Consider the following 19,370-nt stretch of genomic DNA (forward strand, 5'->3'; position numbering starts at 1 on the left):
ATAGAGCCCATACACATGGGCATTTGAGAAGGATAAACCCAAGTGGTTACATTGTAGCGTAAATCTATTTTGGGCTTTGAATTATTCAATTTGGTGATTCACAGTGGGTTAAATGGATAATTGCCAATTCTCCACTCCCCTTGTTGGTCAGTACACGTGCTCAGGGGTCTTGTAGAGCTATTGCCCCATGGTTAAGTTTAACTGTGGGATTGAGGCAGATTCAGTGGGTTTCTTTCATCCTGGCAGAAATTAGGTCAATTTCAGGGTTGAGTGTAACATCTGGACGTGGGTTGTTTAGCTCTCCTGAAAGCCTGATCTTCTGGCATGCGAGGAGGAGAGCTATATAATTAGTTTGAAATTTTTAAGGAACTTTGATCAGGCTGTACAGCTGTGTCATGCTTGTGGGCTTTGTCAAATGTGGAGAGCAAAACATTCTTTTCCTTCAGCGACACACATTCGAACGCTAGCCTGGTTTAGATGTGTTTGTTGTCACACGAAATCAAAATAAGGGACGCAGAAAACTTTTAGGAAAGGTGGGAGCTCACCCTGTATCATCTTTAATTTGGCAAATGTACACAAAACTCATGAGGACTTTTACAAGGTCAATTCAACCCACAGGGTTGAAAAAATTCAGGGTGCAGTTTTGAGAAACAGAACAGAGATGGTCAGGCAGATGCTGCCTATGGCTGTTAAAAGAGTTCTGTGGGGTTTCGAGCACTAGTCCCCAAGCAGGGGCTGTACTTCCACCTCCCTGGGACACGTGACGATGCCTGTGGACATTTTTGGATGTCACACTGGGAGAAGGAGGAGCTCCTGGCACGTGGTGGGTGGAGACCAGAGATGCTGGTCCACACCCCACAGTACCCGGGACGCCTCACCCCAGTGTCATCGGGCCCCAAATGCTATCCTTGTTGAGGTTGCGAAACCCTGCTTTAGCACGGGAGACTCTTCTGCTATCTGTTTATCTGTCTATTTGTCTATGGTGGTGATTCACAGCCCAGGGGCAAATTTTCCTTCCAGGGGACATTTGGCAACATCTGGGGACAGTTTAGAAGCATTACAACTGTCATCATTGACCAACTGGCGTTTCATAGGTGTGGGGGGGCAGGGATGGCTCTCAAAACCCTCCCATGCACAGGGGAGCCCCCCACCCCCGAGTAAAGAATTATCCAGGCCGAAGTGTGAGTTGTGTTGAGGTCAAGAAAGCCTGTTTGAGGGATGACACGGCTAAGAAAATATAAGACGTGGACCACGTGGGCACCACCGATGGAGGAATACAGAGGGATGTCCCTGGAGGTATTCTCTGCTTTTGTTTTGCATCTGCATGAAAGGAGGGCAGAGGAGAGAGAGAGAGACAGAGAGAAAAAGGGAATAGCCAGGCATCGGATGCCAGGGGACCGTCCTGGGGTGAGGGCACCCAGGACGAATTGCCACTCATAGGGAAGCTGAAAGGATCGGAAAGGACAGTTTCATATTCAATTTTTAACTATTTGTGCAGGTTTGTGATTGGTCTCTCCGTCATTCCCCAAACTTTCAGCGAGGTGTGACATACACAAAGAGGTCTCGTGCGACTTATGTTACGTACTGATTCCTTCGTTGAATTTTCCGATGGTTTTTGGAGGAAAGGAAAGTCGTGCTTCCCTGACTAATTAGAAAAGGGGCAAAAGGGGCATGTGTTGGATGTGTGATTAACAGGGTGAGTAGCGGAGGGGAGCCTGCACCCCACACCTTCCATGCACTGGAATCCCAAGAAAGGCAGCTGCTTAACGTCCTTCACAGGGCAGGGCATGGAGTGAGGCTTAGTTAGAGCTGGAAGACCAATAGGACCACGAAGGAAACGTGCATGAGATGCCTCTTCTCCAATTACCATGTCATGAAGATGAACTTGAGAAGTGATGTCTTTGGTTGCTTGGCTGTCAGATCCCTTTCTCTCATACCTGGAGAGAAACCTGAGCCTAGCTCTATGGGGATGCTTTGGGATAACATCTCTTGGCTGTAGGTGGTGGGCTTGCCTTCCGGCTGAAATAACCTTATAAGACATCGTCTTGAGGTCTCAGGAAGTGAGCCACCTTGAAGCAGAGCCGATAAAAATACCCCTTCTATTTAATCCTGCTGTGTAAGGGTAAGATAAATCACAGAGGTCATGTCCACACACCAAAATGTTAGGAACGGAAAAGTCCCCTGGGAACATAATGGCTTGTCCCACATCTAGAAAGAGCGGTCAACTGGCTTGTTTCCAGATGGAAGACTAGTCTCTAAATCCAGCCCACGTTTTCTCTACCCCCATGGCTGCTGGAAAGAACATCTGGCAGGTGTAGAATAAGAGTCATTTCAGAGATAACCAGAGAAAATCCGCCAGCCGTAAGAAATTGAGACGCAGTTATAAACTACAAGGTTGTGTCAACCTTCATTTCGTAAGGGTAGCTTTTATAAAAACATTATTCCATTTCATTAAAAGCGGTGTATGCCATGACCACATCCCCTAGAGCCTTAAACCTAATTTGAACCCATTTTTTATTATTTGTAGCTGCAAATCTTTCTTGGGCAAAATTTCAGAGGTTTATTTGGAAAGACAAATTCCTGTATAAATTGGAATTCATAGAAACAGTAACAAATTTATATGTATACATATATGTACATTATCTATAGGTAGAAACATAAACAACATATATAAATATATTTATATACATGTACATATATAAAATAATATGCACATATTAAATATATTTATATACATAGATGTAATATAAATAAATAATATATAAATGTGTATACTAATATTTATATATGCTAATGCGTGATATACACGCACACACACAATATCAACAGTGAATTTAGGGGTAATGCAGGAGATTCTAGTTTGCCTTTGGTTTTGAGGATCATTTTGTGATATGTAGTAAATCATCTACAGGGTCTTCATCTGGGAAATAAAAGTCTAGGGTGGGACCCTGTTCCCTGCCTGAATTTCACAGTCTAGTCCATAACGGATAATAAAATATGTGTGAAGTGAAATAACTGTTTTAATCCAGGGAGGGATCTGGTGTGTCACTCATCATAAACCCACCCATTTTCATGGTTTAGGTTTTACCCAAGGCTGATTTGGATCCGTTGGCTTGTGTTAAAGCTGCCTTTACGATACGCGTTCTGACCTTCATATATTTTCAACGATTGGAGAGAAGAAAGAGGACGTGTGTCTAGCCGTGACATCTCTGTGAGAGTGGCCATGTGTCAGCTCCCTGCTCGGAGGTACCATGGGGCCAGCATCCGGCCAGGGATAAAATGACCCCTGGAAGCAGGGCGTGAGTGTCTGATTCAATGGGAATGACAGCATTTTTTCCTCTCTGCTTTGTACTAAATTTAGCTATCGTGTTGTTTCACGTTGCCCCCCAGGGAAGTGAAGTCATGCTTATTTTGGGCTCACACCTTCGAGCAATGACCTTTCCAATCCGGTTGCTAATGTTTCTGATTGAATGGCTTTGTCCTCCCCCCAGAGAAAAGCCTGTGAATGCCAGAATAAGTGTATGTGACAAGCACTGATTCAGAGCAAGAATACGATGGTGACAGCGGAGGTCCTGAAGAGAAGAAAGGACCCTTATTCTTCAGTGTCTTAGAATCTAGCTGGAAAAAGAGGCATTTCTACAACCGGCAAGTAATCAAAGAACACAAGGTCAGTAAGAGAGGTTATAAACATTCACCGTGGGAGTTAGGAGGACAGAGGTTCATCCTGGTTTGGGGGGATTAGCAGACATTTCAAGGAAAAGCTTGCACTAACTAAGCGTCTACGGTTGGGTTTTAGAATTTCAATAATATGAGGAGGCTGGAGATTCTTCAAACTGGGACTAGAGAGGGGAAAGGCAGAGGCAAGCGTGGTGGATTTGAGACCAAGCAGAGATGGAGCTGACGTGAGGAACTGGGGCTGGTTTGCAGGACATGAAAGGTCTGCTCAGATCGGGGATGCCTGTCTTTAAGGACAGGGGGTTATTGGGAGAGATGAGGGCTTTGGGTCATTTCTCTGCTGTGGAGACTGCAGCTGCCATAGAGAAGAGACCTGACCTGGTGAGGACGTGGTCCCCTGTCCTGTTTGGTCTACAGGTCCAGGTTGAAAACTGCGCGTGCGCTACTTGAAAACATTGCCTTTGACGGTCATGAAACTTGCTGTTAGTTGAGGCTGGGCCGGCTGCTCATGGACGTGGCCAGAAAACTCCTGTCTAGGTTTTGTTTGCACGTAAATCCCTGAAGGCTGTGTGGAGTCAGACTCTTGCACATGCCTCGAAAGAATCAAAGATAATCAGAACTGGACAATGGAATCCTTTCACCTCTCCCCCTCTGAGTTTCGGAATCCATTAAAAAAACAATAACTCAAGTTCTTTGATTTGAAATATATTGTTCAACGACCCATAACCGATGGTGAAAAGGATTCTGGCACCAAAAACGCTAGAATCTGAGTCTTTTATACCACGTGGTTGCCCTTTGGGGGATCACCCTTTTCTTTAACCGTTTTTCCCGTCCGTGGCATTCGACCAGCACTCCAAGACCCTGGGCTGTGGGATTTTATCGTTTTGCTCAAGCCATCTGAGAGAGCCGGGCAGGAACTGCGGTTTCTCCCTCCCCGGAATCTCAGGGCAGAGCGAATTGCAAACTTCTCCAGAAAGGAAAGAGCAAGGCCCTGGGACACATCATAAATATCTGGTTCCAAAGACAAACCGATGTTAATGGTCCTCACCAGGGAGGTTAATACTCCGTCCTGTGTCCCAGATAAAAATCAGGGAAGTCAGGCAAAAATCTTTCTTGGTCCTGTTCCTTCTTTTCCTATGAAATGTAGGGGAGCCAAAAACGTGTTAAATTAGCACAATATGTGTGCCTCTCTGCCTCGGTGGGGTTTCAGCCGCCTGCATTCCTACTGATGCAGTGATAAGGAATTCTCTTTCCAGGATAAGAGCAACCAGCGTGTTTGGTGAGGTCCCACAAATGAGGCCATACCAAGCATGCTTCAAAGGCTGGAAAAAAGTGCCTTTAGATATATGACTGTATTTATATTTCTTAGTACTTTTAGGCTTTTAGCCTTTTTTTTGTCCCAGGCTCCAGGCATTCCTTGACTTGTTGCCACGGAGGGATTCCAAATCTCTGCCTCCGTCTTCACGTGGCTTCTCCTCTGTGTCTGTGTGTCTCCTCTTCTGTGTCTTGTAAGGACCCTGTCATTGGATGTAGGGCCACCCTCATCCAGGAGGACCTCATCTCAGATTCTTCACTTCATCACCTCTGCAGAGACTCTGTTTCCTAATAAGGTCCCGTTCCCAGGTCCCTGGTGTCAGGGTGTTCATATGTCTCTCTGGGGCCACCATTCAACCCACTGTACTCTGGTTGCTCCCTAAGGGATGTGCATACAGGCTGCCCGGTGCTTTGACAGGTTGCGAGCTTTGGGGATACGAGGGCATCTTCCCATTCAAAGCTCCACCCGTTCTACAGAATTTAGCTCTTACTGAACTCTCTCCTTTGATCTTCTTCCAAAAATGTGTTTAAATGACGTGCAGTCTTATTATTCCTGCTTTCTTTCCTTTTTCTCACACTGGGGAGCCTACACCACTGCTAATTCACCGAGCAGGTCACACATTGTCAGAGTCAGTTATATCACCACCAGCACTGTTTTTTCACCAATGCCCTTGTACTGAAACCAAACAACAATAACAGCAGCACAAGCAACAATGACACATCAGCTTCTCTTAAATCTAGAGGACGTTCCCCACTTGCCAACATCATCCACTTACGGTCACTGCAAGGTTAGAGTAGGAAATGGGTGTCTAAGAGGTTTTTATAAAGATTTGCACCTTGGTACCACTAGGTATTTGCCCAGAGTATAAAGTAGTTCAACTGAAGGACCATAGATCTAAATTTCAGAGCTGCCTAGCTCTTCCTAAGGTGGCGGAAGAGGGAGACGTTTTCACCAATCTGGACGCTGTTCAGGAGAGGAATTTCCCCCAGAAAACACAGAAGCGTTACCATGTGCTTCTCCAGCAATGCCGCTGCCTGCGAGCCCTCGTGTTTATGCGTGCATGGTCTCTGGGTTGTTGTCCATGCTCTGTGCTTAGAAATGATTCTACCCTCGATAAATTGGTGCAGCCAGTATGGAGAACAGTATGAGCTTCCCTAAAAAAACGAAAAACAGAACTACCATACAACCCAGCAATCCCACTCTGGGACATATACCCTGAGAAAACCACAATTCAAAAAGAGTCATGCACCCCTATGTTCACTGCAGCACTATTTACAATAGCCAGGTCACGGAAGCAGCCTAAGTGTCCATCGACAGATGAATGGATAAAGAAGATGTGGTGCATATATACAATGGAATACTACTCAGCCATAAAGAAGAATGAAATAATGCCATTTGTAGCAACACGGGTGGACCTAGAGAAGATCATACTAAGTGAAGTAAGTCAGACAGAGAAAGACAAATACCATATGATATCGCTTGTATGTGGAATCTAAAATATGACACAAATGAACTTACCTACAAAACAGAAATAGAGCTACAGATGTAGAAAACAAACTTATGATTACCAGGGGGAAGGGGTGCGGAGGGATAAATTGGGAGATTGGGACTGACATATACACACTACTATATATAAAATAGATAACTAATAAGGACCTACCATATAGCACAGGGAGCTCTATTCAATGCTCTGTAATAACCTATATGGGAAAAGAATCTAAGAAAGAGTGGATATATGTGTATGTATAACTGATTCACTTTGCTGTACACCTGAAACTAACACAATATTGTAAACCAACTCTACTCCAATAAAAATTTTTTTAAAATAGTAAAAAATTAAAATAAAAAAAAATGATTCTACCCTCATCCATCCCCTGGAGGACAGAAGGTTAAGGAGCCCATGTACCTTGGATGGAGCGCAGAGTTAAGATTTAGTTGATCTGGGCATGGAGCTCTTTTGTGGTGTTTATCCATGTCTCTCTGAGCTGTCCAGCATGATGCTGGTGTATCTGACATGCTCCAGGAGCTCCTGTAAAATGAGTCAAACCATCAACGAATGAATGCATTTGGCATCACATAACCCAAACCCTTCAAGGCATTGCAGACAGTTCCAAACAGGGCGTTCAGTGTTCACGCACGTCAGCCCAATGTGTAAACGTGTTCCTTGCCAGAAACCAAACATGTGAAAGTGATCACCAGGCCCTCTCTCTAAATATATCGATAGTTCCCACCCCTGAGGACAAGTCCAGATTTTACCTTTATCCTTTCCAGACCCTTCTGGCTTGTCTTCACTTTGTGTTAGCTGGGCTTCTACATCTATTGTCTTTGGAAAAAAGGATGTGATTTATGCATGCCGTCTGTCAGCCAGGATTCTGAAACGCCGATGATAAGAAGTGGTCCGCATGTGTTTCTGGTATAGTTTCCACTGGATGCAGATTTTTACATTCCACCCCGTTCCTTTTCGCTCTAACGCACTGTCATTGAATGAGTTTTTGTGGAATGAATGCCGTTTTAACTAGGTTCTGGGAACACACGAGGGTAGGACTTCGGTGTGGCACTGCAATGGGATCTTCCCATGCTGCCTGCTGGAAAGGCTGGGGTTTATTTTCTTTTACTTCTCTGTTCTCTCTACTCTTGGGTTGAATCATAAACATCATCTGCATATACAAATGTCAGATCATCATGTTGTACACCTGAAACTCATACAATGTTTTATGTCAATTGTATCTCAGCTTTAAAAAGAGAAATGTCATCTGCATAATGTCTTATGTCAACGTATCTCAATTAAAAAAAGAACAATAAATGTTATCTGCTCCTTTCCTATAATTTTGTGTTTCTCTGCATAGGGGGTGTAGTGGGTTGAATGACGGTCCCTAAAAGAATGCTCCGATCCTAATCCCCGGAACTCGTGAATGGGACTTTATGACAAAACAGTCTTTGCAGGTCTAATTAAGCTAAAGCTCTTTAGACAAACAAATCATTCTGGATTGTCCAGGTGGCTCTAAATTCAATGACAAACGTCTTTATATGACATGCACAGAGGACAAGACAGACAGGACAAGGCCATGTGGCCATGAAGTCAGATATTGGAGTGACACGGTCACAAGTCAAAAAAATGCCAGCAGGTCTCAGAAGCTGTAGGAGGCAAAGAAGAGATTCTACTTCTGGGGTCCCCAGGGGACAGTGCATTCCTACCCACAGCTTGATTGAAGACGTCTGGCCTCCAGAGCTGTGAGAGGATAAATTCCTGCTGTCTTACGTACCCCCCCCCCCCGTTTGTGGTCATTTGTTACAACAGCAGCAGGAAACTAACACAGGAGGTGATTACATTCTTTAGGTTGTGCTGATGTCATGCATTCTTCTGTCTGAAACAGACATTTAGTGAAAGTCAATAGGAATAACGTGACTGCTTCCCTCAAGCATTGTCTGTCATGATGTCAGGGCACAAAGGGCCATTCTTTTTCTGTCATGGCTATTTCACGTGATATTCAGCCATGATTTAGTACAGAAATTCTGTGCATTTTATTTCTCCACGCCCCGCTTCTTCAACAAATGTGGTGCCTTTTGCATGCTATTAAATGCTTCTTGTAAGACCGCATGTAGACCATTAATTTGACTGTGTCACCCAATATTTACCAAATGCCTACAACGAGCCCAGCCTGGGCACCGGAATTGCAAGGATCTGCGGACTCCACACATCCCATATTGGAGGTCACCATTCAGGGGAAAGAAAAACTGGGATTTCAGTCAATTCTTGTTATTTGCAGTAGTTAAGTCCTACAAAGCTACCACCGGTGTCCTTAAGGGAAATGCAAGATTAGGTTTCTACAGCCTCTGATTACAACATTTTCATCAATGATCAATATCTTTTTTTTTTTTTTTTAATTTTGTCTTTGGGGTTGTGGGATCTCAGTTCCCCGACCAGGGATTGGACCCAGGCCACGGCAGTGAAAGTGCCGAGTCCTAACCACTGGACCGCCAGGGAACGCCCCAATACCTAACCTTGTTTGACGTGTGTTTTTTATTTAAAGACAGCATATTGAATAGATATTAGTGATTCATCCATGTTGCTTTCATGGCCAACAGCACTAAATAATCACTCAAGCCCGAACCAAGCTTACGCAACGTGTGGATTTTCTCCGTTGGGCACATGGCAGCCTTCTTGCGCTTAGAAACAGCAAAATCATAAACAGAAGGCACCGCACTGAGAAAAACAAGGCGCTCAGGAGCCTATGAAAAGGAGACTTGTTTACAATCTAAGAGCTGAAACAAGAAGGTAGAATGTTGCCCTCTTCAACCTCAGCCGGCAATGTGTGTATCAGGAGACTCTCTCTCTCTCTCTTTTTTTTTTGGCTGCTCTCTGTGTGTCGGCCAAGGACAGCAAAAGCACCAGGGGTATTGATTTGGGGATTATAAATCCACTTCAACAAGTAGGTGAATTCACGAACGTGGGATCTGTGAATAATAAGGATGCGTTGTGTTTAGAAAGCAACCAGAGAATAGCCATAAAGCTCAGGTCCGTCAACTTTTATAAATACACATCATTAACTGTTTGGCCTGTTAGTCAATTCTACGCCTTTGGAGTTTTGCTGTGTTGAGCTATTTTGTGAAAAGCGTGTTGTGTGACAGCCATGGTGTTAAGCGTATTACATGCCATTTGTTTGTTTGTTTGTTTGTTTTTATTTACTCCACACAAACTCTGTGAAGTAGTTGCTACTGTTGTTTTTTTGGTTTTTAAAGATGACACCGGAAGGAATTAGGAAACTTGGCTAACCTTGAAAGCGGTTGTTCTGGGACTCGATCCCAGGTCAGACAAACACCCAGAAGTTATTATTAGGGATGAAAGGGTCCCCGACCTCCATCTGCTTTTCTAGGTTTCCTGCCGGTTTCCCCCCAGTCTCACTTCTGCAAGCCTTCCTGGTCCATTTGCTTTTCCCATTCCCTGCCCCTTCTCTCTGACCACACCCTCTCCTCTCGATGACCGACTCCTACAATTGGATGTCCCAGCTTCCAAAAATCATTTTGCCCCTGAAACCTTACCAAGTTCCTCCAACCCAATTGGAACTTGCCCTCTTTCCTTCTTCCATACGCTTCACTCACACGTTACACGGTCCACCCCAGTCTCCCTTGTGTCAGTTACCTGTCTGCAGGTGACTTCATTGCAGAGGGAATGATTGTGTTGTGTAGGCTTGGATAAGCTCTTCACACATCACAGTATACGTGCAGTCCCGCATACTTGTTGCATTGATTGAAACCTAACATCGTAAAGACAGAAACATGCAACATGGGTTCAAAACACTTAATTCCAGGTTTCACATATGTGACATCACCTAATCTATGAGGAAGAAGGGTATGATTATGCATCCTGGGAAAACGCCACCAAAGGACTGTTTTTCCACCTGGAGTCATGAAGACCAGGATGCTGGCTGGAGTTGTTACAGACCCTGGGATGGAACACGAGCTCCTTGCGTTGGAATTCTGACCGCACATTTCCTGACTGGGTGACTCGGGATACTTAGAACCGTCTCCTGAACCAAGAAAGAGAGGTAGCGAGAACCCCTACCTCACCGTTGACCGTAAGACTTAAAAGAGAACAGGTAAGCATCACACGCCTCCATTGCCTTTTGTATTACGAGCACTCTGCCCGCGTTGGCTGACGCAGCCGTGAGTATCATATTAACAATGATTGTTTGCCTGGGGGGGGCACGTATTTTATTTTATTTATTTATTTTTTTAACATCTTTATTGGAGTATAATTGCTTTACAATGGTGTGTTAGTTTCTGCTTTATAACAAAGTGAATCAGTTATACATATACATATATCCCCATATCTCCTCCCTCTTGCATCTCTCTCCCACACTCCCTATCCCACCCCTCTAGGTGGTCACAAAACACCGAGCTGATCTCCCTGTGCTATGCAGCTGCTTCCCACTAGCTATCTATTTTACGTTTGGTAAGGCCAGACACTATCAAACTCTTAGAGGAAAACATAGGCAGAACACTCTATGACATAAATCACAGCAAGATCTTTTTTGACCCAGCTCCTAGAGAAATGGAAATAAAAACACAAATAAACAAATGGGACCTAATGAAACTTAAAAGCTTTTGCACAACAAAGGAAACTGTAAACAAGACCAAAAGACAACCCTCAGAATGGGAGAAAATATTTGCAAATGAAGCAACTGACAAAGGATTAATCTCCAAAATTTACAAGCAGCTCATGCAGCTCAATAACAAGAAAACAAACAACCCAACCCAAAAATGGGCAGAAGACCTAAATAGACATTTCTCCAAAGAAGATATACAGATTGCCAACAAACACATGAAAGGATGCTCAACATCACTAATCATTAGAGAAATGCAAATCAAAACTACAATGAGATATCATCTCACACCGGTCAGAATGGGCACGTATTTTAAAGCTGTCTTATCTTATTGGAAAGGAGGTTCTGATTTCAACTGCTAGGCTAAAAGAAATGAATGTGGTTTTCAAAATTGGCTTTCCATTGGAGTCTCTCAAATGGAACATCTACGTGGACGGGTAAATGAGAACCAGGTGTCTCTGCTGGTTCTGACCCGTGACACACACCTGCCTTGATCACCATCTCCTTGGCTCTGATAGAAGCACGGGATTGTTTTCTCTGTCTCTCACTGAACCAGAAAAGGGGGATTTAAAGCATTTGGTGGGCGATCTTCCAAGGGACATTGAGAGCAAAATGCACACAGCAACATATGTCTGCTATTATCTTGTGTGTGCGGGGGCGCGAGAGGGAGGACTTTTTTAGTTTAGTTTTGTTTTGTTTTGTGACAATGTGTCATGTTTTTCCAGGGTTGCCCATTTTTTAAATTGTGGTAAAACACACACAACATACAATGTACCCTCTGAACCATTTTTATGTGTACTGTTCAGTACTGTACTGTTAACGCCCAATCCATACATGTGTCCTCTTGAAAACTTGAAACTCTATACCCACACATGCCATTTGCTTTCACTTGCAAATTTTTTCAATTTTAATTTTTTTAATTGAAGTATAGTTGATTTACAATGTTGTGTTAGTTTCAGCCGTACAGCAAAGTGATTCAGATGTATACATCTGTATATATATGTAGATATATTCTTTTTCAGATTCTTTTCTTTTTTTTTTTTTTTTTTTTTTAAATTATTTATTTATTTTTGGCTGTGATGGGTCTTTGTTTCTGTGCGAGGGCTCTCTCTAGTTGCGGCAAGCGGGGGCCGCTCTTCATCGCGGTGCGCGGGCCTCTCACTATCGCGGCCTCTCTTGTTGCGGAGCACAGGCTCCAGACGCACAGGCTCAGTAGTTGCAGCTCACGGGCCTAGTTGCTCCGCGGCATGTGGGATCTTCCCAGACCAGGGCTCGAACCCGTGTCCCCTGCATTGGCAGGCAGATTCTCAACCACTGCGCCACCAGGGAAGCCCCTCAGATTCTTTTCAATTCTACGTTATTACAAGATATTGAATGTAGTTGCCTGTGCTCTACAGTAGGTCCTTGTTGCTTATTTATTTTATATATAGTAGTGTGTATATGTTAATCCCAAACTCCTAATTTATCCCTCCTCCCCCTTTGCAATTTGCTTCTAAATGTATGCTTGCTCCTTAAAAAGTGAAAAGAATTCTTTTTAATAACTTTTCAGAAAGAAACGTTTGCTCCTTAGAAACGCGGTATATACCACTCAGAGTGTAAATGTGGGCATTGCCGGTAGGGGCTGCGTACTCTAAAATGCCACACACGTCCACCAAATTCTGTGTTAAAATACTGGTCTACCTCATGTGTGACATTCCACAAAGATTCAAAAGCAGAAGATGGCATAATCACCCCCGTCAAGGAGGAGATGTGGGTGTGTGTCTGTAGGCTACAAGGAAGACAAAGCTGCTTATTAAACTCTAATTCAAGAACGGGGTGATGGCTAGGACAAAGGCAGGGAAGATGAAGGGGGAAAACGGGTTGGACCGTAGGAATGAATCATATTCTCTGAGTCAGCCTAATTCTGTACACGCCAACGTGAAAACATTTATGGACATTCTCCTGACCTCCTAGCTGCAAACCTTGTGTAACCTTTAACCTTAACCTAGCAGAAGTTACAAAAGTCAGCTACCCCCCAAAATTACCTCAAATAGACACACCCCTAAGCTCTGATGGAGAGAAAAAAATTCAAATGCTTGTTCAAGCTCTCATCCCCCTTGGTATATAGCGAGGTCTCAGAGAAGTGGAAGATAGGACCAATATTCTTGATAATCTATAAAAAATGCTGAGGTTTCCAAACTCTCTAAGCATACAATAGGTCAAGAGAGTTTTTTTAAAAAAATAATACATAATTGTATAAAATAGGACTGCAGAAACACACCATATAAGTAAAGCACATTTCCAGAGTTCCAGAGAAACATTCTCAGATCACGCCAACATTTGATTATTGGGTCTGATTACAAAAAGAGTGTAAAAGTTTGTGTAAATTGTTGAAGATTGTAAAGGGCATGAAAACACACAAATATACATGTGCGCACACGTACATAACAATGTTCATCCTTTAGGGGTTTAGGAGAAGGAAAAACACTTACCCTACCTTCTTAGGTTCCGCTCTGGGACCCTGTAAATTAAACTGACAAAAGGTAGATTAACAGGAGAAAAGGCATACCCATTTCATTTGATATTAATATTTTTATGTGGCATGGAGACCTTTCTAGAAAGAAGTGAGAACCCCAGAGAAGCAGTTAGGCTTGAGAGATAATATACCATTTTGACAAAGAACAATACATTTGTAGAGAAGTCACAAGGCAAAGGAAAAGGGGTTTAGAGCTTTAGGGGCAGCAAAATGTGGGAAGGTAAATATATGGGGGAAATTAATAGGAGATAAGGGTTATTTTAGTAAGGTTTGTTATACAGATTCCTTTTGATGCCATCTCTCGGGTGATGAAAGTCTAAAATCTCATTCTGCTCCAACACAAAGGGAAATTAATGCCCTCCTTTTAGGCATACAGGGGGAAGGCAGAGAGTTGTTTTATTGTTTTGGTTTGGGTTTGTTTTGTTTTGTTTTGTTTTGTTTTGTTTTTGTTTGTTTGGCATCTGCTGTTTCTCAATTGTTTTCAGCTCAAAATAATCCTTAAACTAAAGTGGACTGTTTTGGGGTGGCGTATTCTGGTGGCTTAGAGGCTGGTCTAGGATATAAGATCCAAACACACGAAACGTCTTGTAATGTGAAAAAATGGTCAACACGGATTATGAAGGCCGTGTGATTCACAACGGAAGCAAAGTTACTGGAATTTGGGCATCATCTGAACATATTTCAAATACAGTTTCCTTAACATACCGACTGTCTTAGGTTCCAGATGGTGTACATTCGACGTGATGTGATACATTCGGTGACACAGTCCTTTTTCCTGGTCTTACCTTACACTCCTACTCCCATATGAGGAGTATGATTTGGACCCATAATGGACCGTTGCTGGTACCATATTCTGGGGACTCTCTTGGGTCGTAGACCCTCGAAAGCAACCTTTGTGATGTGTGCTTCATAGCCGATTCAAGAAGAGAAGACAATAAATGTGCCTAGAATCAGTGTGGCCATAAAATACCTAGAGGGAACTCTGCTAAGTGTTGGAAACACAACAGTGGGAGAACAGCCAGAACCCTTGACTCGTTCACACAGGTAAGAAGGACATCGTCAAGGGGAAACCGAGCAGGGTGGGTGTGATGCGAGCTTACGGAAGAGGCCCTGCTCCTACCAGACCTCAGAGGATGAACTGGAGCTTACGAGATGGAGCCATTGGGCAAGAAGGTCCGGGACAGAGGAACGTGTGAGATTTGCAGCTGGGAGTGACCCTGAGTTGTTCAGGACACAGGGAGAGCTGCAGTATGCAGACATGAGGCAGCTGGGGAGGATGAGAAGAGATGAACTGGGGGCCAGGGCGTGCCAGCCCCAGGGGTGAGGGCTGGGAGCTTATCCTTAGTCAGCAGGGAGCCACCGAAGGTGTTTCGGTTGTGTTATTATTACAGAATCGGGAGAGAGGTCAGCAGGGAACGGCTGTGAAGATGACGATCACGGTGGGGCCTCAGAGCCGTTCATCTGTGTATGAAATGGTGTGTGCATATACAGATATGTAAGAATATACATGAGCCTATATCATCAGCATATATATATGAGAATATGTATAAGAATATATGAGGAGATATATATGAGAATATATATGAGAATATATGACAATATATATAAGAATATATGAGAAAATACATATGAGAATATATAACAATATATGAGAAAATTATATGAGCATATATATAGGAATATGGATAAAATATATATGAGAATATATACACGAGCATATGTTTGACAAATATATATAAGAATATGGGAGAAATATATATGAGAATATATATAACAATATATATAAAATATATATGAGAATATATATAAAATATGTATGAGAATATATACATGAATATATATATGAGAAATATATATAAGAATATGAGAAAATATATGAACATGTATGACAATACATATAATTTAAAACACATATATGAGAATATATATTACAACATATACATGAGCACATATATGAGAATATAAATGAGAGAATATATATATATATTCTCTCATTATTCAGATATGTTCAGATATGTTCAGTTACGTTCAGTTATGTTCAGATCACTGCAAACTCTGAATTAGTGCATACGAGACCATGGCTTCTGGGGAAATACAGAGTTAGGGTCTTGTGCGTCTCCAGTTACAATATTTTCATCAGCCGATCCATAACACACCCTGGTTTTATGTGTTTTTCTTTTTAAAGACACTGTACTGAGTACATATTTTCATTCATTCCCATTGAACTCACAGCCAACAGCGCTGAAACTTATGCCTGAAGGAAGCTTTTCTAACACAAGCATTTTTTTCCCTAAGACACATCATGACCCTCTCATGCTTCATGAACCCTGGGCGGGACTTTAGTGCTATGCTTGGGGCCCACTTTACACAGCAAAACTCACCAGCAAAAAGCACCAAAAAACGGGAAAAACATGGCACTCCATAGGCTGCAAAAGGGACACTTGTTTTCGGTAAGAGAGATGACACAAGAAGACAGTGTCACCATTTAACCTCAGCTTTGGCCACACAAGCTTTTCACTACTCGGCATGTGGCCGCAAACAGCTGTGCAATCAATAGTATTGATCTGGGCATTACAAATGGATTTTAGAGAATAAGTGAACTCACAAATATTGATTTTTCTTTTTTACTGTAGAGCACAGGGAACAACATTCAATAGCTTGTAATAACCTATAATGGAAAATAATCTGAATATATATATATCCGAATCACTTTGCTATACACCGGAAACTAACACAACATTGTAAATTAACTATACTTCAATTAAAACAAAAGAAGGATAGCTAGGTCTAAATAGTCAATCAGGGAAAGAATTGTATATTCTTTTAAATATAAACTTTTATATTTCTCTTCTTAAAATTTGCAGATGTTCCTGTGAACCTCGGTGGGAATAAATAAGGTAAGTATGTTTATTTCTTAAAAAAAAAAAAAAAGAGTCTACCCCAGGAATTCCCTGGCAGTCCAGTGGTTAGAATTCTACACTCTCACTGCGGTAGACCCGGGTTCAGTCCCTGGTTGGGGAACTAAGATCCCACAAGCTGCACGGTGTGATCAAAAAAAAAAAAAAAAAGTCTCCCCCCAACAACAAAAAAACCAAATATGGAATCCATGAATAATGAAGATGGACTGTATATGTGTGTGTGTGTGTGTGTGTGTGTGTGTGTGAGTTTTGGAGAGAACTAATAGTGAGTTTCAACTTGGACTCTCCCTCCTGAGGACTGTCTTGCCTAGTTTGGGAGTTTCCAGAGGAAGATGCAGAAGAGACAAGTAAAACTGAAGGAAGAAGGATTGAGAACCTACTTGAATTACCTACTGATCTGTCAGGACCAAATTTCAATAGTCCTCCCAGGGTCCTGTGCTTCCCAAGAGAACTCACGTACAGAGTGCTCTCTGCACAGTGAAAAGAATCTTGACGTTGGCAGGTGTATTCGTGGGATTGGTGAAGGGATTTCTGTGTCTGAGTACAGCCCCAGAGTCCTGCAAAGGGCAGGTAGACCAGTTCTACGGGAGCAAAGAACTGTCCTCACTCAAAATATCGGATTAAAAGTTAAGCTTCAGGCAAGGTTGGGAGGGTTTGGACCCATAGCTCCCCCCTTTCTCTGTTTGTCCAAGAGGGTGGGGTCCGGGCGTCTTCCGGGGAATAGTGGTCTCTGCAACAGAGCACTTTTCTCTTCAGGACGGAAATTCCTCCTTAGAACTCATAGCCTACTTCATCCAGGTGACCGAACCCGTAGAAGAAGCATTTGTCAGGATACCATACGATATAGTTAGCGTTACGGTTGGGGTATTATATGGTATCCCGACTCACTAAACTGAGTCTTTTGCCCGAAAGTGAATAGATTGATTGAATAAGCAATTAAGGTGCCTTATTTCTAGCATACTAAACACCTGGATAAGGTAAAAACTTAAGATTTTGTTCTTATAACGTTACCGAAAGTAGGGTCTGGCTGCTCGCCGCTCCAAAGCCAATAAAAGGCCAGGTTGGGGGCAAGGAAAGGTTGCTTTATTTTGGAGGCCGGCGACCGGGGCGGGGGCCGGGGGGGGAGTGGACCCCAGTCCAGAGGCCGATTCTGCCCCCTCCTCCCCGACAATCAGGGGGCAAGAGCTTCTACAGGCGGACGGAGGGGGCCCCAGGCAGAAACAGCGCCCTCAGTACTGACGGTCATCTTGAAATTGGTCCTGCCGTGGTCTGATCCGCGTCATCTTAACTGTTTTAAGTACAGTTAGTTTTCAGTTCCAGGGTTGGTTTGTTCGCATTTTCTTGAGGCCAGTTCTCGGAATTGTGGCAGGTTATGTCATGGCTACAGTCTGGTCGTCATGTAGTTCACGTCTTCCACCTGGTGGGGCTTCAGTGTCTATAAGACAGCTCACAGGATACAGCTCAGAAGATGATCTATAGCCCTTGAGGAGGAACTAAAGGTCCTTGACTTTGTTTAATGACTGACTAAACTATTACTATTTTGTCCTGTTGGACTGTTTTCCTTTGTTCCTGCATTTTCTCACTTCTGTGATTAAACTTTTTCTTTGGCTAAAATTTTTTCCACAGACGGAAGGCAGGCCAAGGACGTGGGGGGCAAGGACCATGGGGTCCTGCTCTGTTTCAATAAGAATGACAGTTATACCATCTTATTAGTAAAGAAAGTACACATAAACTGTCCCTTTCCAAACCGATCTCAGTCTGTACAGTGTCAACACCATACAGCTGCAACTACCTCATTTTTTTTTAATGTGCTTAACATATTTTATTGGTCTTCGCCTTTCTTTTTTTTAACATCTTTATTGGAGTATAATTGCTTTACAATGTTGTGTTAGTTTCTGCTGTATAACAAAGTGAATCAGCCGTACATATACATATATCCCCATATCCCCTCCCTCTTGCGTCTCCCTCCCACCCTCCCTATCCCGCCCCTCTAGGTGGTCACACAGCACCGAGCTGATCTCCCTGTGCTATTGGTCTTCGGCTTTTGTTTTTGTTTTGGGATACGCCCTGTCTGTTGTCTGTCTCCCCAAGTGGATTCTCGTGTTCCCAGTTGAGTTTGAACGGGGTCACACCCTACCTTCTTGTATCAGGTCTCCTACTGAAAACAAGTGTCCTATTTGCAGCCTTTTTCGTGCCATGGTTTTCCCAGCGTGCGAACCCAGTGCCATCCTGTTTGTAATTAGAACCTTCCTGTTGAAACTAGACCGTTCGTAAGTTGGACCCTGTCACTTAGAACCTGCTTGAGTAACACAGTCAAACCCCGAGATGAATTATAGGTCCAACCACAAGCCTGGTGTTCGTGCCCCCTCCTAGTGGGTGAAGATGGGAAGCTGACATTGTCAGCATTTTCCTACAGGCATCCCTCTCATGGAAGGTTTGCCTCTTTTTTTAATTAGTTTTTTTATTGGAGTATCGTTGATTTACAATGTTGTGTCAGTTTCTGCTGTACAATAAAGTGAATCAGTTATATATACATATATCTATTCTTCTTTTAGATTCCTTTCCCATATAGGTCATTACAGAGTATTGAGTAGAGTTCCCTGTGCTCTACAGTAGGTCCTTATTAGTTATCTATTTTATATATAGTAGTGTGTATATGTCAATCCCCATCTCCCAGTTTATCCCTCCCCCACCCCCTGTCCCCTTTGGTAACCACAAGTTTGTTTTCTATATCTGTGACTCTATTTCTGTTTTGTAAATAGGTTCATTGGTACCCTTTTTGTAGATTCCACATATAAGTGATATCCTATGATATTTGCCTTTGTCTGTCAGACTTACTTCGC

At 43.0% G+C, this 19,370-nt stretch overlaps 1 long non-coding RNA gene across 1 annotated transcript in view; it reads left to right on the forward strand.

The window, feature by feature from the left end:
* The window catches only part of LOC130706424 (uncharacterized), a 34,892-nt gene that overhangs the window by 14,082 nt on the left and 1,440 nt on the right, over positions 1 to 19,370 (forward strand). The window contains exons 2-6 of the long non-coding RNA XR_009006697.1: positions 3,082 to 3,246; positions 3,492 to 3,667; positions 14,327 to 14,653; positions 15,001 to 15,084; positions 16,474 to 16,506. This is a non-coding gene — a long non-coding RNA (uncharacterized LOC130706424). The remainder of the gene's footprint in view (positions 1 to 3,081; positions 3,247 to 3,491; positions 3,668 to 14,326; positions 14,654 to 15,000; positions 15,085 to 16,473; positions 16,507 to 19,370) is intronic.

The sequence above is a fragment of the Balaenoptera acutorostrata genome, chromosome X (genome assembly GCF_949987535.1).
Source record: "Balaenoptera acutorostrata chromosome X, mBalAcu1.1, whole genome shotgun sequence".
In the NCBI taxonomy this organism is placed as follows: Eukaryota; Metazoa; Chordata; class Mammalia; order Artiodactyla; family Balaenopteridae; genus Balaenoptera; species Balaenoptera acutorostrata.